We start from the raw sequence: 17,350 nt of genomic DNA on the forward strand, positions 1-17,350 counted from the left end.
GTTCCATTTCAGTGGAAGAGCAGTGCTCTACATCATTCACTACTGAATTCCAGTCGAGTGAACCAAAGAACCTAGAAATGAAACAGAACTTAGTAGATCAATTTGTTAAACTGAATCTGATGGTCATTTCCTGTTTACCTATTTATCTTTTCAAACATCAAGAAAGAGAAAAGTGCATTGGTGCAGCCTCAGGGCTTTTAAACCAGACATAACGACTTTGAACTAACAAAATTTATGCTATCTGTACTAAAAAGATTGATTTTTCTTTCTAAATAGATACTCTTCTGACTTCACATAGAAGGATGTTATTTACATCTTTTAAGATATTTATTTGGCACCCATTGTTGAAACTCCTGAATGTTAATTAAGATGCTGAATAAATACTAGAAAATATTTGCCTCATCTTTGTCTTCTAATGATTTCAAAAGAGAGAAGAATGGGAACTAAGCAGGTGTTGCAATGTAAAATAGTGGGCACTCATCTCAAACCAATGAAAAGTGCAGTCATTGATTTTCAGCCTTTGCTACCCTCATGCAAGAAACAGTAAAAGAAAAATTCAGTACTAATAGAATGTGCTGAAGAGGTGCATTTGCATATGTGAACAATTTAAAGCCAGAATTGGTAATACCCTAAGTTCTCAGAATAAAAAAGATGTAATTTTTTATTGGAAAGAGCACAGAAAGAATTCTCAAGTATCTTCTTATGTTGCGCCTATTACTTTATTGTGCTGAAAAGTTCATCAATATTTTCAAAATTAATTGAAGATGTAAATACAAATAATGTTAACATTTTCTACTCTTGTATTTCAAAATTTGCTATCCATCTGAACAAGCTCTTACATGGATTTCTCAACATCTCTGGCTCTGTGTCAGGACTTCTAATGTGTGAATAATAAATTATTCATGTTGTGTTTCTTTTTCATTAATTACAGCAATAAAATAAATAAACAACTTCCATTTCTAACTTTTCCCCAAGAAAAAAAAATATGCTATCAGTCCTTGAAGTATTGATTATTGCAGTATCTCTTACATAGATAAACATAAAAACGACCTCTGAATTATCTCAGTTCTTATTTTAGTTCTTTCTGTGGGCACAGAAACATGAATATAAGACCATGTAATAATATACGATTCAGAAAAATAATTAGTATGTTAGGTATGATGGGTGAAAACTCCTGTTACAAGCTTTGTAAATTGAGCCTTTAAAATCAGCCTAGTGGGCGGGTCTTGGGCCTGTTTTGATAGAAAATATTAAAGCCTTGTTTTAAACAAAGCCAGTTAATATCATCATTCAAGAATATAATTCTCAGAGACATAGTTATAAGTTTTATTTCTGTTTTTTCAGATCTGCGTGGAGGCAGTATTATGTCATCATCTGCTGACCTTAAGTAGGGAGGAGAAAGTGACAAGCTGAGATTCACATTTAAGTTCCATTGGTACATTCCTTTATTCTTAATTAAAGTTCAATTTAAGTAGTGACTGCAAAGAGAAGGGACAACATGTTTTAAGTAAACTCCAGCAATCAGTTATAAATAGGGCATTTAACTATCTCATTCACAAGGGGGAGTAATTACTCAGGATATTTAAGAACCTCCTCATTAGGTCTTAACAGTTGAAAAAGTAAAGTTTTTATACTGATTTTGTGATATTATATAGCAATACCCTGTAACTGTATGCAATAAATACCTTATCATAGTAGCTTATACCTTATCATAGTCAAATACCTTATCATAGTCAAATTATTATTAACACATCACTTGGGCCTGATAAACAAATTAAACAATTAAAGAAACACAAGAAAAACAGCAGAGCAGTAAGTATTGATAGCAGAATGTAATAACCTTTTTAAATGTTCTCAGCAAAAATTACTCAGTTCCTACATAGACCTTCTGACTTCATCGACATTCCCTCTTCATCTTAATAGAAAGTGTAAAACATACATATGTATTCCAGAGGAAATACAGAGTAATAGGAATCCCAATCAAAAAAACTGAGTTGGCTGTCCCTCCTTGGTGAAGACATGGTAAAGTGGTTGGACCTAGGCACACTGAAAAACCCAGAAGTACAATTCTTGCTGTTATATCTTAGCCTTTTTTCCTTCTGCTGTTTCCCTTAATTATCAGTTTTCTGCAGACAAGTGTCTTCCTTGCCTGCCTTCCAATCTAGCTTTTATCTACCTAAGCTAGTGGAAGCATGATGAAGCCTGTAGTCTTTTGATCTACCTACTCACTGGCGTATTTAGGCCAAAGTATCCAAAAAAACTCATTAATTTTACATGCCTGCACTATTTCTTTTAGGTAACTCGGTCTTACATTTTGATAATCTCCATCATATCTATAATCAAAGCTACAAATTCAAGTTTTAACTCCTAAGAATATTAAGCTTCCTGTGATTCAGGATGTCTTCGGAAATGACCTCCATGCTGAAAGGAAACTGTCACATGATTCACTCAAACTCTTAGAATCATCTGTAAAAAGTTTTTCACAGCCCTAGAATAGGAAATGTCCTTCAAGCTATAATTGCTGTACTACTCTCAATCTAGACTTAAGACTTTTAAGTGTGCACTTAGACAAATTATTGTAAGGAGTGCTGTGGTGTTAAGAGCACAGAGAATGCTTAATGAGTCTACAGTGGTTACCTACCTACATGCTGATACTGATATTCATTTTATCATCACTTCTGAGGTTATGCATCATCATTTCAGTGGGCTTCCACACATCTTTTAGTTTAGTAAAACTACAAAACATAGCAACAACTTTAAATTGACTTTCAGACTCTACAGTGACAAAACCCCTCTGGCAGGCTCTAATTGGCAGCTGAATACATCTTCTGCAGTTTTAAAGAAAAAAACACTACTGTAACATTCTGTTCCACACAACACTCCCACTCTCTCACATGTGCTTATCAATAGGATCATTTTTATAGTGATGTTTTCTCTGAAAGGAACTAGAAAGGTACCAGCTGTTTCCTCCCTTCTAAGAATGAAAGAATAATTTCATAACAACAAATCCATCACTGACTGTCAGAATTCAAACAAGCTTGGCACCTCTGGACCTAATATTTGGAGTGAAAGAGCAAAAAGTCTCCCTATATATCAAGAAATTTCTAAATATTTTCTTTAAAAAGAGTCCTCTGTCAAAATTGTTTTTGCTACTTTACATTTTCTAGAAAGGTGGAGGGGGGGTGTGTTTGGTTGGCTGGGGTTTTGTTTTGTTTTAAATCTGATTCCATAGCTCTTATTGGCAAAGACTACTTTTACACTAAGACAGCATCTTCATTTCATTACTGGAATTCACTCCAGTATATGTGTAGCTACGTATTATGTCTTCCACAGAAAGTTTTCTGTGTCCAAATCCCCTTGGTTTTAAAATAAGAAAATTTGATATTTGAGCAGTGTGACTTCCAGTAAAAGTGTTGGTTAGAATGCAGGAACTGCATTGCTCACTCCATCAAACTATTTCTTGAAGTCTATAGAGTCTTCAGCTTATTGCAAGTTATAATAGTTCTCTGTTTTGTTCTTCACTTCTCTGGAAATAGGTTATGACTACTCAACATGCAGCTTTGCAATTGACTGTCTCCTTTCTTGCATGATCAGAAACAGCTCTTGCATTATATTAGCTATATTGAAAAAAAAACCTGAAAACGTCACAGAATCATAGAATAGTTGACTTTGGAAGGGGCTTCTAGACATTATCTAGTTTAACCTTCCCTTTTCAAAGTAGGGTCAACCAGACAGAGAAGGTTGCTCCAGATATTATCCAATCCAGTTTTAACTTTACACCACAATCATTTCATCTATGAAGCGACTGAATTCTGTTCACTTTAGGCTTTGCCTCTTTCTGGTTGGCAAAAAATGAACAAAACATTAATTCATTGAACCGATAAAAAAATACGGAGAAAAAGCACAAACAGTTATAGGGGAATAAATTATATTTTCTGTATATTCATGGTAAATAAGTTTTTATTCAATTGCAAAACAACTAAAAGAGAGTACCAATTCTGCCTCATACCCATGTGTATGCATGGGGGCATGCACAGATGTGCACATGCACATACGTTCATGTTGATTTACCTTTCTATATTTATGCATTCAGATATATATGGCTCATTTATAAGAATTTTCTAAGAACAAACACACTACAATTATATGAAAAAATAAAGTTTTAGACCTGCAGAAGATCATGTGTGAGAGAATTTATGGTCATAGGAAAACCTCATTGATTAAGCTGATGTTCAAATGTTGCACATTATGTGACTGGGAAGTAACCATTAATAGTGTTGTTCATCCGCTTGCCAATGAAAATGATCCAATAGTAAATCCAGTCAACTACCCATTCTCTAAAGACTTCTGTCATTTCCTCCCCAAAAGTTTAGAATTATTTTAATCTTTTGTATCAATGGGGAATGCCTAGATGTGTTTTCTAGCAGAGACACACTGATCCTATCAGTTGCTCAACATTTTCAAGGGGGTTTCATCTCAAGTATTACATCTGTGACACTGGACAATAACAATAAAGACAATGGGCAAATTAGGAAATACCTAAACATAGATGGACTTTGTAAGTGAACCCAAACCACGTGAATTCTGCTAATTATGTAGTTGTCTCTCAATATAAATGCAGTAGCTCTGGACAATGTCAAAGTAAAAAAAAAAAATCCCTTTTTAAAAAATACATTAATATGCAAATTATACTTGCCAGAAGCAGACTGTTAATGTAATATCATATGGCAGAATTTGAAATTAGGTGTGTATGACTGTTAATGATATAAGAGTGCTCCTAATTTCATCTGACAACTAAATCTGTAAATTATAAAATCTTTTGGTTTGGTGATCACATCAGCCCTAAGGAGTTACCATGTAAAGGAGATTATATGCATTGCTTTCAACTGTTTCTAAAGCTGTTGAAAGAAAGATAATGCATGGTCTAATATCCAAAGGCTCATCTCAAAATATGATCAAGGTAACATTTTTGATCCATTTTCACCTGGGTAGCACTACAAGAAGTGGGGTTGATCAGAAAATGTAGTCAATGCAAGCTTAAATAATGATTTCACAAACTTTATCTACTGAGCCATTCCCTATTCAAGGCTGCTTAATGTGCTGCTAATACTTTCTCTTCATAGTTAAGAATATTATGTTTGTTTCTAAACAGCAGGGTTCATCTAGCTCTTAAACAGATAGCAAGTACAAATTGAGTAGAGAGTTCAGTGACATTTGAAACAAAATAATTTGGATTCTACTTGATAAAATTATTACCTGGAAGGTAGGATATAAAATCTGATATAATGTAGACATAAACAGGGAAGATTTTAATATCTGTTCATAACCTTTTGGAATATTTATATAGAATACTACAGAAGCACCTTAAAGTATGTTTTTCTTTCCAGAGCTTAAGCAGATAAATTGATGCCAACTATGATTTTCCAGTAACTTTTTTTCATAACTAGTTCTGCTCTCATAATAATAACAGGAAATTCTCCTTGACTCTACCTATTAGTGAGAGGCTACACATCTCCACAAAGTCCGAACTTTTCAGGTTTTAATTCCATAGGGCACTGGACCAGACTAATGGTGCCTGGCACTAAGGAATCTCCACAGCCAAACTAAAAAGGTATTTACGGATTCTCCTTGTCAGAAGTCCCCCAGGAGTGCACACCAAAAACAGAAATGGTGAGAAGGAAGAATAGGTAATCTAATGCCTCTGCATGCTGGCATTGCCCAGCTCAGGCATTGCACTCCAAAGTGTCTTACAGTAGAGGCACTTCAGAGACCCTCCAATGTGGCTTTTTTGGACCAGTCCGAAGCCCAAAATATTTAATCCAAAGTAGGTCTGCATACTTTTTTTATATTTGGAAAATGCTGGCTGAATTTCCTGTCTCTGCTTTCCCCTGAACTGAATGCCATCAAAAACAATGAAACTGACTTCACAGTGAAGTATATGTATATATTTTGACAAGGGAATTTTTTGCTCAAGTGTTAACCTCCAATTTATATATTTGGTTATTTTTAATAAATGTAAATACCTAATGTCAAACGTTGCTGAAACAATTTTATTCTCTAAAAATTTTTCTGTTGCAGCTTTCTTTGAGATAGACATCTCACCTTTCTTTCAATCTGATCCAGTTTGCTCATACTTAATATCATTCAGCCCTGCACAAACTGTGAGTGAAAAAATACAGCAGAGAGAAATTTAATCTACCCAAGTACATGTTCCTTCTTTCTCACTCATATTCTTGCTACAAATCTTTGATTTAATTTCAGCTAGGTAGCAGTAGGTAGAAACTGGCAAACACTTCAGTCAAGGGAATTGTCTTTGCTTTTGTCAGCCTTTGACCATATTTTACATTACTAAATCAAACTGTACTTCATGATAAGTACTTTGTGACTTTGTGCATAGTAGTCTTTTTTTCAGTGCCTCTAAAGCAATTGATCCCTGTGTAAAATACCTGAAAAAGCTAATGAAACCCATTCTTACATCTAATCTGAAAGTGTCCTGTATGTGTCATGCCACTTTTCGGAAATCAAATTTAAGTTACAGATGCCTTAAATGTGTTTGCATAATAATATTCTTTGCTTTTGAAGATTGATTGTTCAGCAGTATTTCAATTTTTCCCTTTCAGTACTTTCAGTCTACCCTGTGGAGTTTGAAAAGACTAGCTTTCTGTAAAATTTATTATCCTTTTTAGGCTACATATAAATATCTTAAATAAAAATTTTGGCATCAACATCAAAGCACTAAAATATGTCTTCTGTTCTCTCCATCTTTTCCATATTTTATGTGTTTGATGTTAATCTGAATGTGATATTCAAACTTAATAAATGTATGGCAAAGGGAAAAGTAAATGTCAATAAGCTTTGTTGAACACTTTTATTAAACACTTTTATTATCTTAAAGTTAGTAGATGCTGTAAATCCTCTGTGCCACCATTATGTAGTTCTATAAGTTACAAAAATATTTATAATCCTATATAGAATATGTTAAAGAAGTTATTCTGATATATTAATAAAAGTCATTAATGTATTAACTCTACCCTTATCACTGAAAGCTCTTTCAGTTATCTGCTTCTACCAGCCTTAAATTGTACATGCTGTGTGTGCACAATGAATAAACCTATCCTAAAAGAAAGGATGTTTTACTTTTTCTATTTTGTTAAATCAAAACATACAATAATTGAAACATTTCCTACTTGGTTTGGATATTTTCAATTAAACCCTAGGAGCTGTATTAATGAAAGGACATGATTTCTCTGTATTAAAGTTCTGCACAATGCTCATAAGCTGTGTATTAAGCTTTTTATCTACATCATCCGCATGAAAGAAAACTAACCTGCCAGCAATGGCTCTTCCTAGGACTAGTATTCAGTTTTCTCTTCTAGGAGATACTGGTGCAGCAGACATGGATTGTGCCATCAGCCTCTGTGAGATTGAGATCACTAGGAAAATGATTTCTGGGGCTGTAATCTCCATCTTTATGGATCCTTCCCTGCATGGTTCATTTTCAAGTCATTTAATAGGGTAATATCTGCAGGGAATCAGCTACCCAATTCACAATATCCAACTCCTCCAAATGTCAGGTGGCTCTGGCTTTAAGGGCACTAGAATCACCAAAGAAATGTTTCGTTTCACACTTTGGAAAGTGCTATAAATAGTAATAGTTCAGTAACTCTCACTGCCTATTATGAAATCCTTGATGACCATAAGTTTCCCCTCAGCCGTAAAGGTAAGAGATGCACTGAGAACTCACATATGCACACATCCACCTGCTCTCCCTCAGCACTACTCACCTTAGTGCTGCAATGGGCCCCATCAGCCCAGGTGAATCTAGTCCAAGGCGTGTTTGAAATCACAAGCAACTGGAGGGCTGCTTTGGCAAGCATGCTGGATAACAGTTCCCTCAGTGGTGTACACCAGATATAGTTGGCAGTGTTGTTGTAACTTTGAAACAGTGTGTATGGTTTCCCCTTCCACACTTAGACTTAGATGGTATGGGGCTTTGCTTTGTGTCTTGGTCAGTAACTTCTGGAAGTACTAGATTGCCAAATTGGGCCCTCTTCCCCATTTCCCTCATCCCATTTTGCATTACTCATTTATTTCCAGTACCTGCAATATCGGTGCAGATAATCTAGGGCCTGCCTTCTCCAAACTATCTTATTTCTGTCAGTCTTATTTCTGTGTATTATAAGACAACTTCCTTCTCACAGCTGTAGCATAAATCTCGAATGGAATTGGTCTGAGGTCCAAATTGGGGGAAAGTATAACCTTAAAAAAAGTCACATATAAAGCTGTGTTCCATCCTTTTGTAGAAAAAGTTCTCTGTGCACAGTCATTCCACATAGCAAAGCCAAAAGTACAAAACCCCCAAATATAGCTCCCTATTTCATGAACAGCTAAATTGCTTTGGCTTTATCAGGGAGCACCTCTGCACATGGCAGTTACCATGGCCAGCTAGCACCCAGCCAGTTTGCACCTTCTTAGTTTTCCCTCTCAGTCATTTGTTTGAAAGTTAAAATTCATGGTGTTTTGCATGGTCTGTCAAAATTCTAATCATTCAAATCAAAGTGGAGCATTAAGAGATGCCTCTTACACTTCCTGATGCACCTGACTAGTCCCCAGAAGAGTCCTGCTAACCTCCATGGGTTTATGCATGAGTGGATTGACACGATTAGTTGTTCTCCTTAACTGCCAAAGAGAGCATTTTAAATTCAGAATTAGCAATAACGCAATAATTAGACTTTAACCCCCATGAATTTTAGTGGATATGAAATTTCAGGCCGCATATAAAGAAAGACTTAAACACTTAAAGGAGAACTCAGGTGAACTTTAAGTGCACCCAGCTGTGATTCTGAAAGCTACCACTGCCTGAGCCCTGAAAACCACTCACACCTCAAACTGGGTTCCTGACTCTGGTCCCACAGAGCTCACACTAGAGTTGCAGAGCTGCCTCTGACACTGCCCTGCAGCACCTTGATCCTGGCAAGACTGAGCAGGTTGGTGTCCTCTCAACTCTTGGCTGAGAAGCCAGGTGTCCTGCTGTCTTTCTCCAGGAGACCTTCCCAGGAACAGGAAAGTCACATTTCGTAGAATCATAGAATCATAAAATCATGAAGGCTGGAAAAGACCTCTTTGATCAGCAAATCTAACCATTAATCTAACACTGCCAAGTCCACCACTAACTATGTCCCTAACCACTAAATCCACACTCCAGGGACAGTGATTCCACCACTTCCCTGAGCAGTCTGTTTCAATGCTTAACCACTCTTGTAGTGAAGAAATTTTTCCTAATATCCAGTCTAAGCCTTCCGTGGCAGAACTTGGGGCCATTTCTACTTCTTCTATGACTTGTTACCTGAGAGAAGAGAAGAGCAAGCACTGTTTTGATAATCACTTTCTTTTAAAACATGACCAAGTTATGCCCTTTCATTTCTCAACTCCAGTCACACCTGAATGGTTAACACACTCACAGATTTATAAGAGATGAAGCATCTGTTGGTTCATGTTTGAGCTGCAGAGATTCACTCCCATCTCTGGGAAAGGATGTGACAGCAATGGTGGAACACTCTTAGGCCATTCTTTTTAGTTGGTGGTAAAGCGGCATTCATTCATTCACCTAGTCCTGGTGCCACAGGTGGGAGGTGACTAGCAAAAAGCACATGAACAATCCTTGGATCGAGAGCAGAAACCCCAATTCTCTCACCTAGCTGACTTCCTTCTCTTAGTCTCCTTTGTATATCAGTAAGTCCTGAACAGCTTCTACAAGAGAAACAGAAAGACTGAATCTCGTTATTTTATTTCTGACAGTACATTTCTAGTTTTTGCTCATGGTGATTGATTGTGCAAAAACTATAAAAATCCAAACTACAAAATCCGCTTTCATATAAAGAAAGATAACCAGCACCTACGTTCAGGACAAGCTCCTGGGCTATCAGTCCAGCCTGGACAGAGATCCTTACCTGCGAGAGGAGACTAAAATCTTCAAGATTCATTTTTTTTCCACCTACATTTTTCTAGAGGCTATCTTCAGCCTTGGTTGTCTGCCTGGTTTCTACCAGGTTGGGGTGCATCATTCTCACCATGCACATTGTACGTTCTGGACTTTGTGCCAACAGTTTTGGATGCTACACCATCATGCCAAAATTAGGATGTGTGATCTTATATTTCCTTTCTGATTTTAGTCTATAATGCTTATAAACTTCCCTGCAGCAAAATCTCTATTTTCCCCCCCTTATCTTTGTGTATCCTAGTTAAAGTTTTGGTCCCTGTATCATGACATAATATCAGCAAATAAATATAACTTTTTCAGTCATTGATTGATGATTCTAGTGGTTGACTTGAAGCACAGCACTGGGGCCTGCCTGTCAGAAACTGAGTTCTGAGCATTTTCTGAAAATCAGATATCTTAGTCTCCAACTGTGTCTCTGCTTTTCCATTTTTTTGAGCTTAGCTTGACTGGTGTGGGTAAGCTCTCAGACTCCTCAAAGTCAGCAGCAATTCTGCCATTGATTTTGAATTGTCATATAAATCTTTGTCATGAGCATACAAAGCCTATAATAATACAATGGAAAAATCAGAATATGGTGGTTGCCTACTCATCATTCTCAGATTTTCTTTTCCAGTAATGTATAGTGAAGTTTGATTCCATTCTGATATTGAACTTCAAAATGAAGGTAACTAACTAGCGAAAACTGACAAGTGAGGTGGAATCAGGAAGATCAGTCTACATAGCCCAAAATATAAGCAGAAAAGTCATTTAACCTATTTTCTTTGAAAAGTTGTCACTGTTTGCAATTTAGACTGTTTACCTACTATCTATTAATTTTAAACTAAGTGTTTTTCTAATTCAGCAGATTGCCTTGAAGCCTGCTATGGGCTTTCTAGTAAGTTTGATCTTTTATTAGCTGCAGCGCTTTGTGATATTCATTATACATTAATTTAAATTTACATTTTTAGATTTCAGAAGTACATTTATATTAGCATTCTTTTTTACTAGCAAATGGCAGAATAATTAACATAGAATATTTGATCTCATTAATAGAATTCATGTTTGGTCTTTTGAGGCGAAGCTCATAAAAATAAACAGTGAAAAAAATAGTAAAATATTACTCTCTTAATATGTTCAAGACACTTTGGTTGGTGTATCCTTTTATGTTGCTTTATATTCATTTTACCAGAAAGGCATCCTTATCTACACTTTCATTTTAATGGACTTTTTTAATCTACCAGAATTGATAGTTTGAATGTAAAAGTGGTAACACTACAAATAGTGTTTTAAAGTTAAACCCCAGGAATATTTCCTTGCTAATGTCATACCGTGTTTACTCCTGTGAAATGCTACTAAAGAAGTCAATTTCTTCAACAAAGACCTAGGGGAATATACTGAGCCAAATGTGTTTAACATTTTTTACATAAGTCAATGGCTTTTTATAAAATATACACTGTCTCTGTTCTATGCAGGCAATTGCCTCTGGTTTGGGAGATGAGCAGAAGAATTTGCTCATTAGTAGTTAGTGTTTGAATCCAAGAGGGAGATGGACAGCATCCTCACAGTTTCTCAGCAGGTTTTGGGTAGGTCAGATAAGACAATAAGGAAATCCTCAGTATGACTGCTAAATCTGAGTTTAGTGTAAATGGTGAAGCAACATGCTTCTTAGAGGCAACTCACCTGATGAAGGTGCTGGTGGATATAAACAGAGGCTGCCCAGGATGAGGCAGGTAATCTTACACACGTGAGGCCATATGTTTGCCAAAAGGCTGTATAATTATGTATGACATCCCTGTTCCTGGGTGTTACTTAAGGACCAACAATGAAATGATTGCCAGAATATACATCTGTGCTGAACGAGCTCTGTGCAGGGTCTGGAGGGCTGATTCAAACTGCTGTGGCAGATGCTTGGGTAAGCTGCCAGAGAGTGCACTGAGGAGCACTCACGAACTGCATCCCAGCCGCTCAGCTTTGGAGACAGTAACCTCTGGCAGCAGAGTGGGAGCAAGGAACCACAGGGGAAATGGCATCAACTACCCGAGTTATTTCAGCAGTGTAGGACTGCCTATGGCCTGACACATTAATTAGTCTTGTTCTTGTATTTTCTGAATGGTAAATTTTCAAAGAAAATTATAGTGAAAAAAATCCTTGAGTTTTTAATACAGGGAAATAATTTGGCTGACATGATTTCTTACTATTGTCTGCATGAGAAACTACCACAGCAGGTGAGAAGTTCCTAGAGAGACTGTAGAGCAAACTAATGCAGCTTAAAGCTGTTCACTGGGCTCACTGGCACATAAGGATTCAGGCAGCTACACTGGTGGTCAGTAGCTCTGAGAGAAACCACAGATGAAAGGACACCAGGGGTGTTTTCAGAAATGACTGCAGAAAGAGACAGCATTAAAACCTGAAGATAGGCTTTGGTATGTGCAGCAACTCTCTCTCTACAGACCAGGGTGCTTAAGACTAAGTATGGATGGGTGGGGAATCAATTTTCCTTTTGTTCCTGGCTGAAAAATAAAAGGTTTCCAACCTTTGCTGCAGTAAGAAAGTCTGAATTTATCAAGCAAAAGATCTTCACCAAGTCTTCCTCTATGCAGGAAACAGCTTATTCTCTTGTTAGATCAGCCCATACTGGTCTGAAAGAATCCAATTCATTGCTGAATTTAGGGAATAATACAAAAGGGAAGTTACTGTGGAAATCCATACCCTTCAACCAAGATGTTATGCAAACTTAATAAGGCACCTCTATGTCCTGTGACAGCACTTTGCTACAGATTACAGCTTCATTTTAGACTTTCTGATTTGACAGACCCTGCTACAGCTAAAACAGAGCTTCACAACTAAACTGGTTTTGGTAATATTCGTTATTAACACAGACTTCTAGAGAGACATTTTATTATTTGCTGTTTGGTCTGAAACATGATGGTCAAAAGCACATCAGCTGCTGCTAACAGTTGCATTTGTCCATTCCCTCTCCCACCTCTGTCACTAAAAAAAAATATAATACAAGCCCATAAACCCCCACTCTGTTACCTTAGGAAAAGTAGTTGACAAAGAACATCTAACTTCACATGAAATTGGAAAAAGAGGGGAGGAATCATGTGATTATACACTGGAAGTTTGTATTTTTTAACAGAGTGTAGCATTTTGGGGGTTCATTTACTTCAACCTATAAGAAACATTACCTTTTCTTGATCTTAGAAATCTTCTGGGTTTTAATAATGGCTGAAAGACATCTCAGCTCTGCGCTGAGACTAAACATAGTCAGCTGGCTAGATGGTTAGCTAGTTAGTTAGCTCGCTGCTTCGCTGTTATATTTGTCACACTGCTGTGGAAGTACGTTTATGCCTTCAGTTCTAAACTGGAGAATGGGTCATCTTCGTGAAAACTGTGGCAAACAGGCTCTGTCAGCATTCCCGACGGCCCAAGAGGAATGAGAGTTCAGACACTCCAACAGAGAGTGCAAAACGGAACACTTATTAACATGTCTCCTGCCTTTTATAAGGCAGGAGCAGAACTTGCTGGAACAAGGGGGGTAACTGGGGAGGAGCAAGGGTGGAGTTTGCAAACTAGGACCATACAGGGAAGAAATGGCCATATTAGGTTGGTACTGCAACGCAGCACTAACTGGCCAATAGAGACGCAGGGTTCGAAGGCGTAGGGAAAATAAGGGAAAATGGGGGTACAATGAAAGGGAATAATACAATAACGTAGTACAATAACATAACAAAAATCCTAAAACACATTTCCTCAAAAACTGGATCCCAATAGAAAACCTGTTTCTTCTTTTGGCTCCAAACTCTCATCATACTGTGCCAGAAGGTATGTTCCAATTGTTAAATGACAAGTGGATAAGCAAGCCTCTGGATTTTCCTGGGTTTAAGTGCATTTTGAATTAAATTGTTTGTAACCAGGATTAGAAGACAAATGGAGTTGGAGTTTTCCATATGTTTCACACTCCCATTTAGTATGATTCTCTTTTGAGCCCACGTTATTGGTCAGACCAGATGCATAGTGTAGAATAGATTAAAATAAGTAGTTTTGCAGCTACAATTACTTTACCAGACATGATTTAAGTTTTTTAAGCTACAGTTTTTGGAACTGCTTTAAAAGAATACTCATTTTCTTCATGAGGAATTATGAACACTTATCAGCAATATTTTTTCTACATGAAGTTAAATGGTTGCTTTTTGATGAACAACAGATTTCCTCCAAAATATGAAGAGCCTAGAGCTATTCTCAAAATTAAGCTGAATCTAGCCAAACATACGGGTCAAAAATGTTGGGTGGAATTTTACAAAACATGTATTGTTCTTCATCAGTTCTTAAAATAGATGTATTCCAACATGAATATTTTAATTGACCTATTATTTAAAAGAATGAAGATTTCTAAAAACCTTTTATAGTGCAAACACAAAGTTAATTAAATACTTATATTGCATTTTTCAGGTTTACTTCAAATTATATATTTTTTCCTTTTTCATCATATCCAACTTTTCCAAATATAATATCTCATTTTAATCAAAACCAAACTAGTTTTTATCTACCAGGCAAAATATATCTATCACTATTACCAGTCCTATTTCTGAATTTGACAACTGTCCCTGCATATAGATTTTCTTTCATTTTAAGTATGAATGACCAAAGAAGTATTTGAGATATTTCTATACATTTATGGGGAAAACTATAATACTATAATTTGCATTTGTACAGTTGATATATTTTGTAAATTCACTATACTGGGGGAGTTTCTGCAGCATGTCATTGAACTGCAATTATTTTACTCCAAAATGCATAGTCAGCTGTTTTAAAAAGAAAACACAAGAGGAATGATTCTTATTTTTGATAACATGAATGAGGCATTATAATAAAAGTGAAAATTTCTGTAAAAGGGATCTGTGTAAGCAACTGAATCTATTAGACTCTGATCATTCATACACCAACTCTTATTCCAGATTCCATTCCTAACTACGCCTTAGAAATAGATAATTATTATGCCAATGCAATTACTTCTTCCTTGAGAATGTGGTAATAGCAGTACTGGTACTAAGGTATTTCTTAAAAAAGCATATGCTTCATAGAGAAATACTCCATATTTTTATGTATTCTGAAAGAAATTTATACAAGTAACAGGAGAAAGGTTGTAGGTCTCAAAATATTATTATTATTATTATTATTGTTGTTGTTGTTGTTTCTCTTAAAATTTGACCAAGATCAAATTTGAATTTTAATCCTGTGCAAGAAAGGAATTACACTAATTTGTCTACTGTGTCATTATTGTTAGTTGTTGAAATAGCACACTGGCATCTGTCAGAGATTAGTTAAATGTTTATGTGTCCAATACATCAATTCAAGTATAATTCAAACTGCTCCAAGATTTAGGAAATTTCATAACTGCAGTGACCAGAGAAGCCAACTGTAAATATTTAATCCAGTAGTTTGATTTTGCTTGATGAGTGGGATATATTAGTCTTGAACCTCCAAATGGTCATCTGAAGTATTTCTTGTGAGTTGACCAACATCATGCACTAATTGCAAAGGGAAAGAAAAGTTCAGAAAAATTGTTTCCTCCCCTTATTTAAAGTAATAGAGATCAAAATTCTCCTAAACAACTTCTCAGGAGTTTCTTATCTCTGCAAGTCTCCTGCCTACCTTCAGTCAAAACATTTGTTAGCTTCTACTGGCAGATATCCAGGGGTAGGCGTGTGGTCTGAAAATCTGCTGGAGTGGGGTTTCCAGCAACGTAAACTGTCTGTTGTTTCTTTTCCCAGTAAGGGCTTGAAAAAATCCAGCTTGGCTTGAAAAATTGAACTAGAAGTGCATTGCACAGGGAGTACAACTAGAGAATCAGAACATGCACAGAAGTGCCTCCCCTGTAGAGCCCTGGCCATGCTGAGAGGTGACCTTTCTCGTAGCATAAGATTGATGGAAAATGTGTTGTACTCTAACCAGAAAACCAAATTGAAGAGGTCACGCTAAGGGAAGAAGGGGAGATATTCATCTGTAATAGTTCAATATATGTTAGCTAGATAATATCTGTGCCAGGAGTACTCAGTGTAGCTCACAAGTTTGTACTGGGTTCCTGGAAAAGACTAATTTAAATGACCTTAGCTGTACTTTAATCCCAAAAATGGTTGTGCCTACTCCACACAACTTTCTCAGAGACAGCTTGCATTCCTGAGCCTTGTTTGAGAATAAATTTCTTTTCTTTTCTTTTTTTTCTGTCAGTCCTTTTCATTCTGTTGCTGTTATACTTAAACCTCTCGTTATAAATATCATTCTCTGATATATTGCACCTGCTTAATTTTATCTCATATCAGCAGGTGTACATTACAACTCAAACAAATGTAATTCCCATTTAAATGACATGACATCTTCAACAGCGACACATTTTCCTACAAGATTTTTACAACCACATAAAATTAAACTTTACTATTTCAGCTCTTATTACAGAAATTCTCTCTAGCTACTTAAAAAATGTTACTTTCTTACTAGATTCATGACAGACCATAATTCAGAAGAGTTCCTCAAACTAATACTGGTATTTCTGTTTCCAAGGGTATGTAGATCTCAAACATACATTCTCTGATTAACATTATCACTTACTTTAAGACATACTTATTATTATTTTTTGTGGGTGTTCTAGAAGCACCTGAAGCCAGGCTAGTATTCAATGAACTGTTGTACAAAATGGGAGCAAGCAACAAACCTTGCTTCTTAAAATGTAAGGCTATAAATCAGAAATGCATTTAAGTGTCTATGAAGATTTTCTCTCTTCAGAAAAGTACTTAGGCAAATAATTTCAGTCAAACCCAGGTATAAGTATGTACTTATTAAAGAGTTATTTCTGGATTAAATCTCTGAAATTATAAACCTCAGATAATTTTTTAATTTTTCTTGCACATTTGGAATAATTCCATCAATACTATGCAGTGCTCTGTATCTCTGTAAAAGGTACATGCATTTGAGAAAGTTTCATGTAAGGGGTTAGTGATATCAATTCTGCCATGTTTCTTATTGCTATGAAAATCCCTGACAAATCACAATGTAGACTAAAGTACATATCAATTCACTTACACTAACCTTTTCAGCTTCTTGATAAATAAAGTTGTAAAGGTACACTTCTGACCCTCTTAATTTTATAAGTCACAAAAGGTTGTTTTCATTGCCAATTTATTGAAAATTGACACAGTATTTGTATTTTTTTATGTTTTTTCCCATGAGTTCGGTTTATCACTTGATAAAGTGGATTCCTTCCGATAAAGATTTAATTACTTTGTATTAATTCTTTTGTGACATTATTCTACTGAAGAACTTCACTGCACATTTTATTATTATGTGACTAAAAATTTGTGTTTAATAGGTTTT

The 17,350-nt window shown here is 36.0% G+C and overlaps 1 protein-coding gene and 1 long non-coding RNA gene across 3 annotated transcripts in view; one reads left to right on the top strand and one right to left on the bottom strand.

Annotated features, from left to right (window-relative positions):
• The window catches only part of LOC127474598 (uncharacterized), a 702,069-nt gene that overhangs the window by 498,971 nt on the left and 185,748 nt on the right, over positions 1-17,350 (bottom strand). The window lies entirely within an intron of this gene.
• KCND2 (potassium voltage-gated channel subfamily D member 2) overlaps positions 1-17,350 on the top strand; it is a 270,977-nt gene that overhangs the window by 189,029 nt on the left and 64,598 nt on the right. The window lies entirely within an intron of this gene.

This window comes from Manacus candei, unplaced genomic scaffold (genome assembly GCF_025592945.1).
Source record: "Manacus candei isolate 608988 ecotype Guabito, Panama unplaced genomic scaffold, ASM2559294v1 h1tg000043l, whole genome shotgun sequence".
In the NCBI taxonomy this organism is placed as follows: Eukaryota; Metazoa; Chordata; class Aves; order Passeriformes; family Pipridae; genus Manacus; species Manacus candei.